This window comes from Cylas formicarius, unplaced genomic scaffold, assembly GCF_029955315.1.
Source record: "Cylas formicarius isolate icCylForm1 unplaced genomic scaffold, icCylForm1.1 PGA_scaffold_10__41_contigs__length_53128322, whole genome shotgun sequence".
In the NCBI taxonomy this organism is placed as follows: domain Eukaryota; kingdom Metazoa; phylum Arthropoda; class Insecta; order Coleoptera; family Brentidae; genus Cylas; species Cylas formicarius.
The window spans coordinates 26,716,526-26,734,649 of NW_026844214.1; the positions used below are offsets into that span (position 1 = coordinate 26,716,526).

At 37.5% G+C, this 18,124-nt stretch overlaps 1 protein-coding gene across 2 annotated transcripts in view; it reads left to right on the forward strand.

Annotated features, from left to right (window-relative positions):
• The window catches only part of LOC132699467 (orexin/Hypocretin receptor type 1-like), a 422,766-nt gene that overhangs the window by 15,072 nt on the left and 389,570 nt on the right, over positions 1 to 18,124 (forward strand). The window lies entirely within an intron of this gene.

Consider the following 18,124-nt stretch of genomic DNA (forward strand, 5'->3'; position numbering starts at 1 on the left):
CCGTCTTTGTTCCATTAAGCACAGGATATCATCGGTCATCCATTCTTTCCTTTTTCTTTCCGCTGCTGGTTTGTCTGCTGTTGGAGCATATGTCTGTATAATATTAATGTTGAATGGGCGACCACTGATCTGTAGTATGGGAGGACATTCTTAACAAATTGTGTTAAGTTCTTCTTAATAAGTATTCCGACTTCGTGGACATGGTATTGCTCACTTCCTGAGTAGAACAGAGTTGTATCATCCATTGTGTGTTGTCCATTACCAGTCCATCGAACTTCACTCATTCCCAGTATGTCAATTTCCATTCTATTCATCTCCAGCACGGCATTCCGAAGCTTTCCAGCCTGGTAGAGCGTGTTAACGTTCCATTTAGCGATTTTAAATATTCTGTTGTTTTCGGCCAGTCGCGTAGTTTGCACTTGCCGCCTGGCTCCCGCATGCATGTGGCCGGTCGCATATTTCACACTCAAGGAGCCGGAAATCCCCAAGCGCCGGTCGCTAGCCGGGTCGCATGGCAAATCATTAACTGTGGATTTCTTCTTCCTCATGATGATTTTACTAGGGATATTCATATGAATCTTTAATGCAGTGGTTTCCCATTGCCTTCTGCATCTCCATGCCATTGAACTTTTATGTAGTTTCATACGCCTTTAGGAAGGGTTTCTTCTTCCTAGGACAAGTAGGTGTCCTTGCTCTTGTCAGCTCCTCCACCCGAAGCTGTTGGCTAGCAAGAGGGGATTCCTTATACCGGTAATCATTCGGTATTAGGTTCGTCATATGTGACTATCCTCACTTGATTTAGCCTGCAGGTCGATGCAGTTGCCCGAGGTGTGGCGCGAGGAGCCAGCAAGTGAGAATTGGGAGTCTTGTGAGGACCAGTTACCGCCAACCAACTTCCGGCAAGGCCGTTAGTTGCGACCGTTCTTGGTAAAAGGTACTACCTCTACAACACTACCCCTCTCGTCCAGCCGGTCAAAATCAAACAAATTAATAAAATAGAACGTCAACCCGGTTCGTCTCCCAAAAAGGCTACGCCGACTTCGTCTCCACCAATTAGCAATAGAGGGCGCTCCGCACATTACTACTGCACAGTACACTGCAACCAATTTGTAAACCTTCACATAACCCTCCTACTTGAATTTACTACAAAGGGATTCGGGTTAAGTACAAATTGAGATGGTTTTCAATGACATCAATAGTACAAAAACGCAATATCACTTACTTCCGAAAACAAACCAAATTTTTTTGTACTAAAAAAAATCAGTATATAAAACGCTGTCTTATCCTAAACATCCTGTCCTTTAGGAAGTTCACGATATACCTTGATATTGATTACATGGGAATTTTTTTCCTACCTGTCGGGATATTATAAAAACACCCTCGATTTAATTTACACCTTCTGCCCAATCCGGTATTAATTTTTAAAGCACTTTTTTAGACCCTTTTGGGAAGTCGCTCATGTACTAGCACCCAGACTCGTTCAAATGTGCTTTCTGACATATTTCGTCCGGGTAATTTATAAATTTATATAGAGGATATGTCGGGCTGTAGTTTCGACAACAGATCGATTCATACAAATTTCGACAAGAGAGAGTATATGTTATCCCATTTCATATTTTACGTCAGCAATACGAACGCAAAATGCGTCCAACTTCTTTATTATGTCGTTCAGTATTATTTCCTTCCGAGAAATATTCCGAAATATATTTATATCGAATACTGAAATTCTGCAAAGTAGTTTGCCAAATCTTACTAACAAACTGTGTGCCGTTGTCGCTTCTTATAGATTGTGGTTTTTGGACGTCCAGTATATAATCATTAATTAAACGATTACATATCGCGCGAGTTGTCGGTTTCTTAGGAGCGTATAGTTTTATGTACCTGGCAAAGCTGTCAACAAATACAAGGATATATGTGGCCCCACTCCACGAAACAACGGAATGAAGTAGACCTCGTGAAGTCCGCGAGCATTTTGCTTTTTGACAAATGCTACAAGCGGCAACGATATGCCAAACTTCGCGCTGACCAATGAAATTTTATATTGATTTGAACTGTGGCCCTTTTTAAAAAGTAGCTCGTCATTTACTACAAACACACGAATTTCCTTATCTAAGTATATTTTCGCTTCCTTTATCTGTGCCTCCGAAAACCGCAACCTTTCACCAATCCAATGATCCGCTAATTGCCTCTTCCTCATATTTTTTAAAATTTCATCGTAACCTTAAACCTATACCCCGAGCAACAGTATTTTTACATCGGTAGGGTGTTCCGATTTTAAGTATCAATTTTTGCTAGCAGAAAACCGAGAAAGAGTGTCAGCGACAATATTCTCTTTTCTCGGACAATGTTTAATTTAATCGAATTCCTGGCTCTATATATAAAATTCATCTAGACAACCGCCCAGAAAACTCATTGCTTTGTAGTTACTAAGTACCACCAAAGCACGTCTTAATATTCAAATTTGCCATTGATGCAAGCAATGGACTAACGATAGCATTTCTTTCTCGGTTACCGTATAACGCAGTTGGATGCCTTTAAGTGTGGAACTAGTGTAAGCAATAACAATAACTTCTCTGTGGCTTTTTTTCGAATATCGGAACAGGCACCGTCCTATAGCGAAATCCGAGCTATCACAATCAATATAAAGTTTTTACATGTCTGAATGAAAAACAATTGTGCATTGAATAGACGCGTCCTTTATTTGCATTTTTTAGCAACTTGTGGGACTGTTAAATCTGATAAATGATCGCAAAAACGCCACTTATAATTTATAAGTCCGCAATTTCTTTCTTTTTCATTACCACCAAAGGGGATATATATTCGGTTTTTGCTTTTTTAATTACCCCCCATTCACACATTTCCCGAATTTGTTCATCTACTGCTGCTCGATAAATAAATGGAATTGGATACGACGGAATAATAAACCGACTTTCGTCTAAGATTTCAATTTCATGATAATACGAGGAGATTTCTCCGGGACATTCCGAAAATATCTCGCCATATGACTTTATAAATAGAGTTGTGTTGATCGCGATTGATTCAGTCACGTTGTTGATTCAATGACCAAATAGAGGACGAGCGATCGACCGACTGTACCAAAACAAATCGAATTCGCCTTGCGGAATACGATTCATTTAAACGATTTAAGATTTAAATGCTGAGACTGAGACTGGCCACGGAAATGAAATGGGAATATTGTTATAATTATTCTATAGTATCAATGTGTCAATGATTGGTAGATTTGCGTATGTGTTGAATTGAATATTGAATGAAATATCTATTTCCACACAGGTATTGAATTTAAACAAATTAATGTATTACTGGTACAACCCAATACATAGCACCTATTTTGATAAAATCATGATGCAATAAAAAGCAGAACTGCTAAATATTATTCTAACTAAGACAGCAAACAGAACATATAGACACGACAATAATTCAAATTCAAATGAATCTGAATCGGTCGTTCGGACTGTTCGGATTATGCCGCTTATGTTGGCAACAAAAAGTATTGAAATGAACGATTGATTGAAATGATTCGGTCGTTTTCGAAATCGGTCACTGATTGATTCGGTCCTTGTAAAATGAACGATTGACACAACACGAGTCTGAAGTGAGATGCCAACCACTTAGATACAAGACGACCGATCGACCGACCGTACCAAAACAAATCGAATTCGCCTTGCGGAATGAAATGAACCAATGACAAGGGCTAATCGGATTAGCGAACCCAAGTACCTACGTGAAGAGATTAATCACTTGACCGATTCCCTGAAAAATAACGGATATACCACCTCTGAAATACAAAAAGCTATGAAAAATAGAAGATCTAAGACAAGAGATACGACAAAGGAACCTCAAGGGAATGTATCATTTCCTTTTATTAAGAATGTCACAGACAGGATCGGTAAACATTTAGAACGACACAACGTTCGGGTCATCTTTAAACCAACGACTACAATCAGACAAAGCCTCAGGTCTGCCAAGGATACAAGGGACGCCTTTTCTTCACCAGGGATATACCGCATTCCGTGTTCCTGTGGCTCGGTATATATAGGTACCACAAAGAGAAGCATTGAAACTAGGCTAAAGGAACATAAAAGGAACTGCCGGCTTGGACACACGGAAAAATCAGCAGGGGCAGAACATGCTTTTTACAAAGGTGACCATCGTATCATGTTCAAAGACACGCATGTACTGGACAAAACACCACATTTTTATCCACGTCTTTTCAGAGAAGCTATTGAAATTCAAAAACATCAGAATAATTTCAATAGAAAAGAAGAAGGTCTCAATATCAGTAAAACATGGGCTCAGGTCATCAACAAAACAACGTGTTTACCCAGACAAGCTCAACCCAAGCCCGCCACCGAGGTCACGCCCACTACAGCGCGCTTAAATACGGCAGATCTTCCAGTCAACCAACCAGTCATCGGAGAGCAGTACGGAAGAACACTTCGACCGTTACCGCATCGCCGCTCTTGAAAATGTCTACCGCAGTTGTAGACGAAACGTCGAGTTTAATCTCGGGACCACGGCTCAAAAGTCCGGAAATATTTAGTAATGTAGTTTCTGGCCGTGAAAGCATAACATCTTTGAAACAAAATAGTTTATTATTCGTATAACCCAATGCGAAGCAATTATTTTCATAAAATCATGATGCAATAAAAAGCAGAACACAGCTAAATATTATACTAAAACAGAAAACAACGCAACTTATTCATTCGGAAACACCGTAATACAGAAAATCGTATAGCCCGTGCGACGTATTAAAACTGCAAAGCAAAAATATTCTTGGAGCAAGCTCCGCGATAATAGCCCGCACCTGTGTAAACAAACCCTTTATTGTGCGGCCCCTTTGATGACATCATCGTCAAATTATACTGTCGTAAATCATCTAACCCTGTCATGTTTCCCAACAATAATTCAAATTCACATGAACCTGATTCGGTTGTTCGGCAACAGTGGGCAACAAAAAGCTTTGGAAATCGTTAACTGATTGATTCGATTTTAGTAAAATGAACGATTGACACAACACTACTTTATAATAGAAAATAAATTATCTTTCTCGCGAGCCCCGGTATTTGCCTGCACGACCATACGAATATCGCCGGCCTGTATTTCTCGGAACCCTATGTCGCCCTATTCGTGGCCGTCGTCGTCGTGCGTTCGAAATAAATTTATATATGGTGCGTTGTTAAGGTCTATTTTATTTTTAAAATCAAGATCATACGTCTTGTGATTTGCCGAAAAATGGAACCTTATAATTTTTGAAGCAGTTATAACCAAATAATATATTTATATTTAAATTGAGAATTATGAGACATGGAATTTCTAGTTCAAGACCATTGATGTATACAGCTAAAAGGGTTTGTTGGGAAACCCGCTGTTTGTTTCGTCCAGCATCTACGGAAACAACAGGCTATTTACCGGTTAAATTGGTAAATTTAAAGCATAGATACAACAGCAACAGATGCTAGAAAAAAAATCTTGAGATATCGCCGTTACTTCACTTCCGCTATCTATTAGAATGTCGTATTTAGTTTTATTAATAAACGCCTCTATAATTGGTGAAGAGGTCTCGTTTTCCATTTCAAAATCGCTTTAAGTGTCACTTAGAATGTTTTCAGCATTCTCGTTAAATTTCAAAGTTATAAAGTGAAGATTTGAATTATTTCTGCTGCCAGTTTGGTTTACTTGACGAGTTTGAACTTGTTGATGGCGCCGCATATTATTACGACTCCCCTGACGTTGTTTGGCGGTAAGTTTCGTCTATTTTAAGTAGATAGCTCTCGACTTCATCTGCATTTTTTAGACCTTGGGTTAGAATACCCGTTGCCTATCTACCCCCCAGAATCGGTCCAAGAAACAATTTTTGAAATTGTGAAAAGGTAAAAGGATTCTTTTAATGTAGCCTATTCCAAGGTTGAACCTTTTAAACATAAAATAACTAACGTAATTTTTCATGTGTCTGATGCCCCTGCTTTGTCGAACAATTTATTTAATTTATTTAAAATGCACGAGGGTGAAACTTCCCTGCAGGACCAACATGCAAGTTGTTATCCCCAGGTCAATCCACGATTTATCAAAAATATCGTTAGCTATCTTATTTTTACATGCATTTCAATTTTAATCTTGTTCTCTAACATTAATAGTTAAAGTCCATATTGCTTCTTGAAGCTGTAAGACCTTCGGTAAGTTTTCTTAAATAATTTTCCATACTTAAATTGTGACAAACTAAAACCACAGGTTTGTCCTCAATGTTTACGCCAGAGTTTCTTCTGTTTCTTAGCTTTTGGCACTATTCACATACTTGCACATTTGCGAGAGTAAACGCAAAAAATATTGTCACTCTTACTTAAGGCAATTTTCTGTGCCAATATCGCCGATGCAGTTCCACATGTACTAAGACCAACTGTTGATCCGACAGATTCTTATATTTTCTTTGGGTTACTTGCTATGCCTATGCCTACAGTATGCCTTAATCCACGGATTTTTCGCTCTTCTGCCTGAAGTTGGGCGCCAATTTGTAATGGATGTGTTTCTACCGAAGCAACCTGGTTTCAGAAGTGTCGGAAAACAAGTACTGACACTGTACTAATGGAGTGTATTACTAGACATGGAAGGAAAACAGGATACAAATTGCATGAACCGATCGTAACGACTCTCGTCGATCAAAATTAAACAAATCAATAAAATAGAACGTCAATACCGTTTGTCCCCCAACAGTAAGTAATAAGTAGATTCTAACAAGTTAATATGTAATTATCTGCATTTCATAAAACGATAAGAGTACTCCTAGAACGACAGATGATTTTTTTTGTACTATACAAGTTGTTATTAACTAAAGTAGAAAGCTAATTAACAATCTGATCTATGAATTGATTAATTGCAAAAAATGTGGTCTAGCAGTTATTCTGAAAATGAAGAAATTACATTCACTAATTTCTTTAAAATAAGAACTTTATTACCCATGGTTACACTTTTAAGCATATTTAACTTACGCTTATAGAACTCCGCCAATAGAGATTTGAGAATTTGAAATTTAATTTGAACTTATTGCGAACAAGTTTTGTGATTATTTATGTGCGTAACTATTAGTAATAACGGGTGGTTCTTTCTTGTTCTTATGAAGACTTGTACCTTGGTGAAATAGTAGGCCCCACAAAAATATTTGAATTGAAATGGCTTAGAAATAAACAATTTTTACCACCAATTCTTGTATTGCAAGTTTATGAAATAATCTTTTTCTACTTCCTTCTGTAAAATACTTAATTATACACCGATTTAGCGTGCGGAAGGTATCATTTTACCACGCCAGTTTCGTTTTCCACGGATCGAGCCACTTCGGACATTTCAGGGATATTACCGCACTGGTTTGGGAGCAATCGGATGTTTTCGGAGATATTACCGCACAGTTTGAATTTTGACGTTTGTCAATTCTGACAATTATGTCAGTGAATATATTCGTGTTGCTTTGCAAAGATATGCCCAAAAACTAACGGTTGTAGAATAGTATGTTATGCGACAAGTGTGGTAAACATTTGACTCACGAGTTTATTTGACACTAATCACATAAAACTATTGTTTCTCTTATTTGTTAGTTAGTCAGTTAAATACGCTCTTGTGGTAAACTATTAATTTTTGTAGTTTGGAAAAACAAAGTTTTTAAAAAGCGATTTTCTGTTTCCTGTTAGAAAAGTGGCGCAGTCAGTAGAATATTCCGAAGTTTGTCGAATCGATCGGTAGACTTTTCGTATCTAGGATTTTTCGGAATATCGGAACTTATTGAGTAACTGGTGGGTGGGTGTTTAAGAAGATTTATCGAAACCTCGGAAATTGGTTCTCAAATCTTTCTGATTTCGCAAGGAGGTAGAAATTAGAGAGACTACATTGCCAACCTGGGAGTCTTTCCTATATAGAAAATGACCAGAGTCCCATTATCTTTTGTGTAAGTGCGATTTTTAATGTCCGTAGAAGACTTAGCCGCTATTTCATCTGATTTAAAAATCGTTTTAACTGACTCACGCAATATTATTAATCAAAATATTTCTATTGAAAACAGTATAAAAAATAGTTTATAAACAGACATGGCTAACAATTTTAAACCAGAATACTCAACATGTGTACCTACTTTTGATGGGAACGCTAATTATTTACTTTTTACTATCAAACTAATCCAAATAAATTTGAAAATATTTATCTAATTAAATGCCTTATTGGAAAATTAGTTGGCACAACCAAAGTAGTAGTAAATATCCAGAATGTATCAACTTGGGAATATCTCAAAATCAGTCTTGTAAGAAATTTCGCGTGATGAGGCCTGCCTCAACCGTGATTTAGTTATGCTACGGCAGCAACCTAACGAATCACCCAACCAATTTTATGATAAAGTATTATTGATCCTAAATCTTCTTTGTTCGCATGTTGATAACCATGAACAGACGAACGCTGCAAAAGTTCTTAAAAGACATTTATATACAGACCTTGCCGTAAAATTATTTTTAGCGGGGCTTAAAGAGACTCTAGGTACTTGATAGACGCATACGTTGTATGTGTCCTTCATGTCTTGCTGAAGGTCTACAGTTTGTCAATGACGAATACAATAATCAATATTTCCAAAATAACTCTAAGGCACCTAAACCGCCGATTCAAAATGTAAGACCGTTAAACCAAATACTACAAGACTCTTCTGTCAAACCAAATTTTAAGTCAAACGTTCTATATACTTTTAATAGTCAATCGCCAAACAATCTTCAAACAATTTGAAGTTTTTAGGTTGGTTACAGTTATTTGATGGTTTTCTAAAATTATTGCTAGTATTTTTTGAGGTGATACTCATTGGAGTAGGTTTTGGCAAAGGTTTGTTTTGATTACGGCGGAAAATATTTTGATTTTGGAGTTTCCCGAATACTTGTGAGTGAATAAAGAACTGCGGTTGCTGTGGGTTAGATCTTGGTTGTATATTTATCGGTTGTCAGGGAAACTGTTCGAAGTGTTTTCGGAGCGCGAGCATTGAAGATGCCAAGTGAGATTTTGGCGAAACGTCTGCAGGATCCAGTCGGAGTTCAACAAGCGAACGGATGATATCCCGGAATATAGTATCATATATATATATATATATATATATATATATATATATATATATATATATATATATATATATATATATATATATATATATATATATATATATATATATATATATATATATATATATATATATATTTTTTTTTTTTTTTTTTTTCACGTATTGATTCACGGATGGAAAAATGTGATGACACTATATTCCGGGATATCATCCGTTCGCTTGTTGAACTCCGACTGGAATCCTGCAGACGTTTCGCCAAAATCTCACTTGGCATCTTCAATGCTCGCGCTCCGAAAACACACCCAGTGTTCGAAAAGTCGCGTATGCTGAGTCAGGACGGACAAGCGGCATGTCGTGCCAGCTACGCAAGAACGAACGGTAGTACTACGTACACCGAAGACCGGAAAGCATCAATGTTTCAAGAGGTGGTCAAATAACAGTGCTTTGGTTTTTGGGGACAGTTTTATTCAGGGTCGAAACCCTTACGCCATCCCTTAAGTTAACATATATACCGCATACTTATCGAGAAAATTATTGACGATAAGTATCCTTCGCTAAATATAACCGATTTGTTGGATAAATTGTGCGGTTTATTGAGACCTCATTATTTATTCGTCATCATTACAAGAACATATAGAAAAATCGATGTTTTCCAAAAACTCCGAGATGCGAGTTTGAAAATAATAAAATATCTGTGTCTCCCTCAATCGTCAAACCAAATCCCAATTAAATAAAAACTATTAGGAACTATCTTATTCCTAAAACAACAAAAGGAATTAAAGGTTTTCTGGATCTCTTAGGTTACTACTGCAGATTTATTAATAATTTCGATAAATTAACTAAACCGCTAACAAAATGCTTATAAAAGGGTGCAACTATTGATCTTAATAATGAATTCATTAATTGTTTCGAAACTTGTAAAAATTTGTTAATAAACCAACCAATTCTACAGTATCCTGACTTCTTGAAGTCGTTCAATTTAACAACCGATGCGAGTAATGTCGCTTTAGGCGCTCTATTGTCACAGGGTCAAATTGGAGCTGATTTACCCGTAGCTTACGCCTCACGCACGTCAAACGATAACGAAACCATTTATTCAACTATCGAAAAAAAGCTTTTGTGTATCGTTGGAGCAACCAAATATTTTCGCCCCTACCTTTTTGATAGACAGTTTAATATCATTACAGATTACAATCCCCTCCAACGCCTATTTTCACTAAATTCAAAACTTCAAGGTTATTGCGCTGGCGTATAAAACTAGAAGAACTCAATTATAAAATATTTTACAAGAAGGGTAAACTCAACGCAAATGCGGACGTGTTATCTTGTATCGAAATACATACTAACGAAACAAACCATAGTTTTAATTTAAATCAGTACATGGACGATTTTAATAACAGCCTCGAAAATAATCAAGTCCCGCTGTAAATTCGCGACGTTCCAAATAATAATGCTGAAACGTCTTATACAGAAATGAATAAAAATGACCCTAACCTAGACAATATTTCTATGGTTGCGCTACCTGACACTGACAACGCGAGTAAACTAGTAGTAGAGTAGTAGTAGTAGTAGACATTTCGAAATTATTCATATGGACGTTTTTACTGTCGAAAAATAAAAATTTCTAACCATCATGGACAGCTTTTCAAAAAAACGCGCATGCCTATCCTATCGAATCTGCAAAATCTGTTAAAGTTGCAGATTGTTTATTAAAATTCTTTTCGCATGACTCAGTCCCTAAACAGATAATTGTGGATGTGAATTTAGAAACTTGTCAATAACGGAATTGCTTGACTTGCATAAGATAAAACTCCGTTGATTCAAATGGTATAGTGGGAAGGTTCCATTCAACATTACAAGAACATTTTCGTCTCTTAAATACTCAAGGATTTTTAAAATAACCTGCACACTTAAAAATGATATATGTCGTTTTAGCATATAATCATTCATTCAGAAGCAAAAACTTAAACCAATTGACATAATTAACGGGCATATCTCCGATGATAGTCCCTTCTATAGTAGTATCGATCAAATATTGGTTAATAATTATGTTAATGACCATAGAGAAAAAACAAAAATTTTGTATTCAAATTTAAACAAAAAAATAATCGAAAATAAGGAAATGGTAACCGAAAACTTGAATAAAAATCGCGACAATCATGAAACATTTCAACCACAGCAAATGTTGGATGTGCAAAACACATCAGACAGAAAACCGCGAACGAATTCCAAAAACCCACTGTCATCACTAAATTGGATTCCGCTCATAAAACAGTTTCCACGGGAACGACCTAGAGAGAAAAATTACTCATTTAGTAATTAAATACTTTATTATTTTAGATTCCCAGCGATTGTCATGTGCTTCCAAGAAAGCAGACATATTGCAGTAAGAAACTTGAATAAGAACCGCGGTTTGACTCTTTTAAAACTAGGGTCTGCAAAAATTCAAGATTCGGCTTTTAATAATTTAATATATCAATCAAATACTTTTAGAAGAAAATAAGTTAAAAATTAAGTCCACTGTTTTAGCGAAAACTATAGAATCATTTTAAACTTCTTTTTCTAATAAAAGAAAAAGTAGAAACTAAATTAAAAAACTAGTTCCTGATATACAAAGCTTTAAAAGAGGTTTGATTAACGGTCTGGGCTCAATATTTAAGTCAATTAGTGGCAATTTAGATGTTTCTGACGACGAACGTTATGACACCATTATTAAAATCCATAAACAAAATCAAGATAAATTGGCAAACAGCATAGCTCAGCAAAACTCTGTTTCTATTAATTTGATAGCACATTTTAATGCAACAATTTATCATAGATTACTTGAATCAATTAATAAGCCTTTATGAAATAATTAACTCAGTGTTACAGGATATTGATAATATATGAAAATCTAGTACATTCTAGAATAATTAAAGCAAGCAATCTAATTGAAGAACTTCTTAGAGTAGGAGAGTACTTAAATAAAAAACAGTTTCCATTAACAGTAACTCCTGAAAATATTTTTAAATTTCGAAATGTAATTGATAGCGAATGTTACATTAATGATAAGAAAATAATATATATTTTAAAGGTCCCGATTATTCAAATCGGCATTTTTGATTATATCCATCTGTATTCCATACTTATTTCCAATGAGAGTCAGTTTAAAGCGATAGTTCCGCAAAATAAATTCTTGTTAAACAATAAATTGCACTACACATTTAAAAGCGACCCCTGCAAAAAGATCCGACCACAATTTTATATCTGTGGAGAAGCCAACCTACAAGAAATGACTAGAAATAATCCCTACGAGCTACAGCTACTTGAAGCCGCTAACATCTCTACATGCCAACAAATTCAAATTACAGTCACTAAGCCAAAATTCCAACGTATGGAAGGTTCCAATCAGTATGTTCCAATCAGTGTCTTCCCTCGCAAAGAAGAAATTAAGTTGGTCTGCAATTATAAAGAAGAGACTCTCATCCTGACTGGTAGTTCTTTGTTTCATGTACCAACCGATTGTAAGGTATCGTCTAGCCAAGGGGTATTCGTAAGCGAAAAATCAACCAGCACTAGCCAGTCGAAACTTTTATCCAAACTTGGGGATGTCAATAACCAATTACCAGTCCAATCTCATATTAATTGCATACAATAAGGGCCCAAATCCTGCTGAACCGGAAATCTCAGCTATAAGTTCTTTCGTCGAGTCTTCAAACTTATAGACTTAATCGATTTACGGGATAATGATTATCGCCGGCTGCTACGTTTGCTTTTTATTACGTAAAACTGTTGTTTAGCTTATTTGTTAATTATTCAGTTGAATACACTCTTGCGGTAACTATTAATTTTTGTAGTTTGGAAAAATAAAGTTTTTTAAAAGCGATTTTCGGTTTTCTGTTAGAATAGTCACGTTTGGTAAACTTTTTAAGTCAGATGACTCAAATGCCGTTTACCACACTTTTTGCATAATATACTATTACCAGAGTACTTGAAGGATCGTTCACCTTCACCGTTCTCCTATAAGGACGAAAATCATCATTTTTTCGATGATTTACTTCCGAATTTTGTATGCATGATGTTCCAGAACTATCATCTTCTTAACTAAGTTTAAGGAAAAAAAATACTTAGAGACTTTTATCCCCTGCAATTTTTTCATATTTCTTCCTATTTTCAAATAAAAAAAATAAAGTCCAAAGCAACGCATAAACAAATTAGGAAAAAAAATGTAGCGGCCTGGTGTAAATTCTCAAGGCTTTTCTTATTATTGCTGTATTTGACATTGCTCAGTTAGTTTGAATACAAAATACGATTATTTTAATCAAAAACTTATTCTCTAATCATTTAACTGTTCAATAGTAAGAGTTTTAATTCAATAATGAAAATGAAATGGCAAATATATATTTTATGTGTGGGCGTGAAAACGGAAATTACTTGGAAGCTTGTCGTTTTTATATACAAGAGTATCCTAATCGTAGACTTCTTCATCACAGCTTGTTTACCACGCTTCACCAAAAGCTATGTGAATTTGGAAGTTTCGAAAAAATTAGTTTTGAAGCTATGCGACAGCACAAAGTTCGTGGATTAGAAGTTGCTGCGCTAATTATTATTGAAAGGAAACCAAAGACTAGAATCACAGGAATTATTATCAGGAAGAGAGCTCCATTGGCAACCCATCGATTTGGTGTCTAGAAATATCCATCATATTGTGAATGGGACACGAGGCTTTTTCAATGTAAAAATTGACGTCGTAAATTTCGCTTTACCGCATTCCATAAACATATTTTACATACAACACATCCGGAAACGAAATTCCGAATGACTCTTGAACGTAAAATATTTTCGCGTCAAAAATATTTGCCGCCTTTGCGGTACAATTTTTGAGTGGAAATGGTGCGTATTTTCAGTTTTTCGTAACCTTTACGAGTTTATATTTAAACTTATGAACCAACTAGACTAACTACATTATTCTGCGTATAATTTTCGTAGAATTTTTCAGCAACATCTGGATAAGCTTTTGGAAGAAACAATAAATGCAAATATATACCGTGTGTCCCAATAAGGTCTACGAAGGAAACGACGATCTATAAATTCGAAGAAATGTAAATAGGTGAAAACAAAATGCTGGAAATGATTTAGAGTTTGTGAAATGGCCACCAGGGGGCGTAATTTTTCTAGAAAAATTTAAAGTTTTACGATTTCATGGTTTTTGACCAGTTATTAAATCCATTTTTTGTAAAATACCTTTTTCAGAAATAACGGCATTGTAAAAGGTTATTGTTTAATACCGCTAGAGGGGCCATCATTTATTAAAAACGACTCGTAATACGCGTTTTTAACACATATTTATATTTAATCATAACCTTACGCTATTAAAATATTTTAAACCAATTCCACGTTCCACGTTTCGTTAATACAAACAAAATCTTTGCGAAAACAGCGACAGTCGCACTACAACTAGGTGTGCATTCCGAATCCAATTACGATGACGTGAACGAAAATGTGCCGCCGCATGTATTATTTTTATTTACCATGCACGACCATACAAAGTTAATAGTTCATTTATTCATGAAACTTTTTAAGTTGCGGTGTATAAAAAATTTATGGCATTGCGTACCTACGTCGTGTGCCTTACAAAGCTTTATACGTGGCATTTACAACCCAAGAATCAAATTACACGTTTAGTGGTGTACATCTTTTTGAGGATGCTATTCGTTAAGAAACCTTCCGGGATGGCAATTTTATAAACAAACCGAAGGGTAATAAAATGGGAAGCTCGACATTGGCGTAGGTAATTTTTGTGTAATAAATTATTTTTGATTTCTGCAATACAAACACAGTTTCTAAATGGGAGATGGCAAAATATTGAGGAGAGAAGGCGATATAAAGACAAAAATCAACCGAAGTACAAAGAAATAAATCCGAAAATAAAAGATGCAATAGAACGCTGACTACAGGAGAAGTGTGATGAAATTGAGTGATAAGAAGTATAATTACCATAAACATGCACAACTAGATCAAGGCATTAACAACTAAAAGGAAATTAATTCAGTATTTTAAAAAGATATTACCATGGCACCACTAATCAAAACCAAGGTCCAGATAAAGTACAACGTGAAATCCTGAGAATTCTGTGCGACGCAGACGACCATTTCCTCTATTTTTAAGAGACCTTTTTAACTTTATTGAGGGAAGGAGAATAATTCCAGGGCAATCGCTACGATCAAGAGTTGAGCCATACCAAAAACACGAAACGCAAAACACTGTGATCAACACCGGCCTGCTAAGCCCGATAAATTATATTACCAATTCTCTTACCAAGATGACCCACAATAGAATATAATATAGTAATATAGTAAATTTGAAGAAAAGATCCGAGTTTCATTTTCACTGATGTAGAGAATTGGAAAAAATAAAGAAGTGGTTTTTGCACAGTAAAAAACGGAAGCTTGAATACAGGGAAAAGTCGATAGCAGGTTAGGATCAGGAAAGAGACGACAAGATACGTTACTTATGTGAGGGGTTTAGGCTAACATCGATCAAAAATCGAACTATTCAGGGGCGTACTAAAGTCAAAATAGCCTTGTCAGTAGCCAATGTCCGTAATGGATAGGGAAACGGAAGAACTAAGGTGAATTATTTAAATCTATTTTGTCATTAAGCAATACATTTCAATGCCTCAGTTTGTTACTATCTATAGCTTCTAATAAGTTGATATTTCGACCTTTTGTCGCCGTATGTAATATTTCAAAATTGTTTTGAAAATTGGGTTTTTCTAAGTTCAAATGAGTAGCGTAATTAGATACTAAACTCATATTTTTGAAAGGATCTACCTGTTTATCCAATGAAAATTTTCGTACACGATTCCGCACTTTAGCAAATAGACTTCTGATTTTCGAGCTTTTTCGATCTTCGATTTGTTGTTTTTTAAATCTTTAGACCGCCCTTATATGTATTTTTTTATGATTTTGCCTATACTGGTTGTGACCATCGTGTACGTGCTATTTATTTTATAATTTTTAATTCGTTTTTAAAATTTCTTGTTCAAAGTGTAGTGTTAGAAGTCTGTGAGTAAATGAATGAAAAAGCAGTGTACAAAAGTTGTGTACAATGGTGATTTGAACTATTATGTGTGACTGTGTCTCTGTGGGAGGGTTTGTAGTAAATGGAATCAGTTCCAATGAAACAAGCAAAAACGTCATCTACATATCTATACCACCAAAGAAAGTTTTTGCTCAATATATGTTTGTGTATAATGTTTTCTAAATCGTGCATAAAAATTATCAAATTATCAAATCACTTTTAGAAATAAAGATTAGATTAAATTTCAAATAGTTTTGAATAGAAGGAAAGCCTAACTACTATGCCTCCCGTCCCCCGGGGGAGATCTTGAGATAGCAAATTTACCCAAGTAGCCTTTTAATTTAGTTCGGATAGTGTCCGGGAGATGTCGCACATAATTTAGTTCGGCTAGTGTCCGAGAGATGTCGCGCATGAAGAGATGTCACCCCTAGGCATTACAGATTCGCAAGCAACCCTTTTATTTATTTCGGCTAGTGTCGGAGAGATGTCGCGCACAATTTAGTTCGGTTAGTTCGTGCATAAATAGTTCAGGTTTTGGTCGCCAGATGTCACCCCTAGACATTACATATTCGCAAGCAACCCTTTTATTTATTTCGATATTGGTATTGGTATTGGTATTAAAGGGGGGCACCCTCGCGGGCGTCCAAGCACTTAGGCCACCAGATGGGCCCGTTGTGCCCCCAGGCCGCTCTAGAGGGCGTCCAGAATGCCGCCCCTCCTGTAGAAGGTCAGCAACTCCTTTAGCCCAATACCGTGCACTGAGTCCGGATCGATCAGGGCCGTTCCGAAGCCTCCCAATCTTGCCCATGTCAAGGCAGGGCACTCGGTGAGCAGATGATACGGGGTCTCCTCCCCTTCCATGCACCACCTACACTCCGGGTCGTCTCCAATGCCTAGCAAGCAGAGATGCCTCCTAAGCCTGCAATGTCCTGTGTAGGCCCCTGTTAGTGCTCTACACTCCCTTCTGGTCAGTCTAAGCAGCTCCCTGGTCCGAGGAAGGGCGGGCCCATCCATCATAAGCCTCGCCTGCCTCTTTCCCGGAGCAACTCTCCAGCCCCTCGCGGCCCGGTCTCTCGCCCAGGCTTCGTGAGTTCCCCGCCTCACACACGGGGCGATCCCCAAGCGGGGCTCTGGCCCTATATGCCTATGCGAGGAGCCCTCCCTGGCTAAGGCGTCCGCTGCCTCATTGGCCGGACACCGGTGTGACCCGGGACCCAGACCAACGTGACCTTTCTCTCCTCAGCCACCCTCCTCAGTACCGCTTTGCACTCCTTTATCAACAAGGAGCGCGTACGCACTGACTTCAGCGCCATGAGTGCAGCCCTACTATCCGAGCAGAAGAAGACTCTCCTGCTTCCGTAGTTGAGCCGAAGCACCTCTCTGGCCGCCATCAATAAAGCGAAAATTTCCGCCTGAAACACAGTGCAGTACTGACCCAGAGGGACCGACAAGCTTGATCCCGTTGTTTCGCAGTACGCTCCAGCTCCGGCCAGATCTCCCATTCTGGACCCGTCCGTGTACCAGATAAGTCCATCCCAGGAGCCGACTCTGCCCTCTCTCCAATCTTCCCTTGATGGAAAGAGAAAGGTCAATTTATCAAAGAAGGTCATCTCGGGGATCATGACGTCACTCGGCATGCCCATGACCCCGCGATCCCCGCGACAGCCCTCTAAAATGTCGTACGGACCCCGATTGAAGGTTCCCTCCCTCCAGAGCCCGCAGCTCGCCAGCCTCACAGCTGTCCTGGCCGCCTCCATCTGCACCCGATCCGCCAGAGAGGGCAGCCCCACCAGAGCCTTCAGGGCCCTCGTCGGCGCCGTTCTCATGGCGCCCGTTATGCAGAGGCAAGCCAATCTCTGCAGTCTGTCAAGAACTAGCTTTGCTCCCGCTCTTTTGGTCCCCGGCCACCATGCCACTGCCCCACGCGTGAGCATAGGCACCACCATGGTACCGTAGATCCACTGCATGATC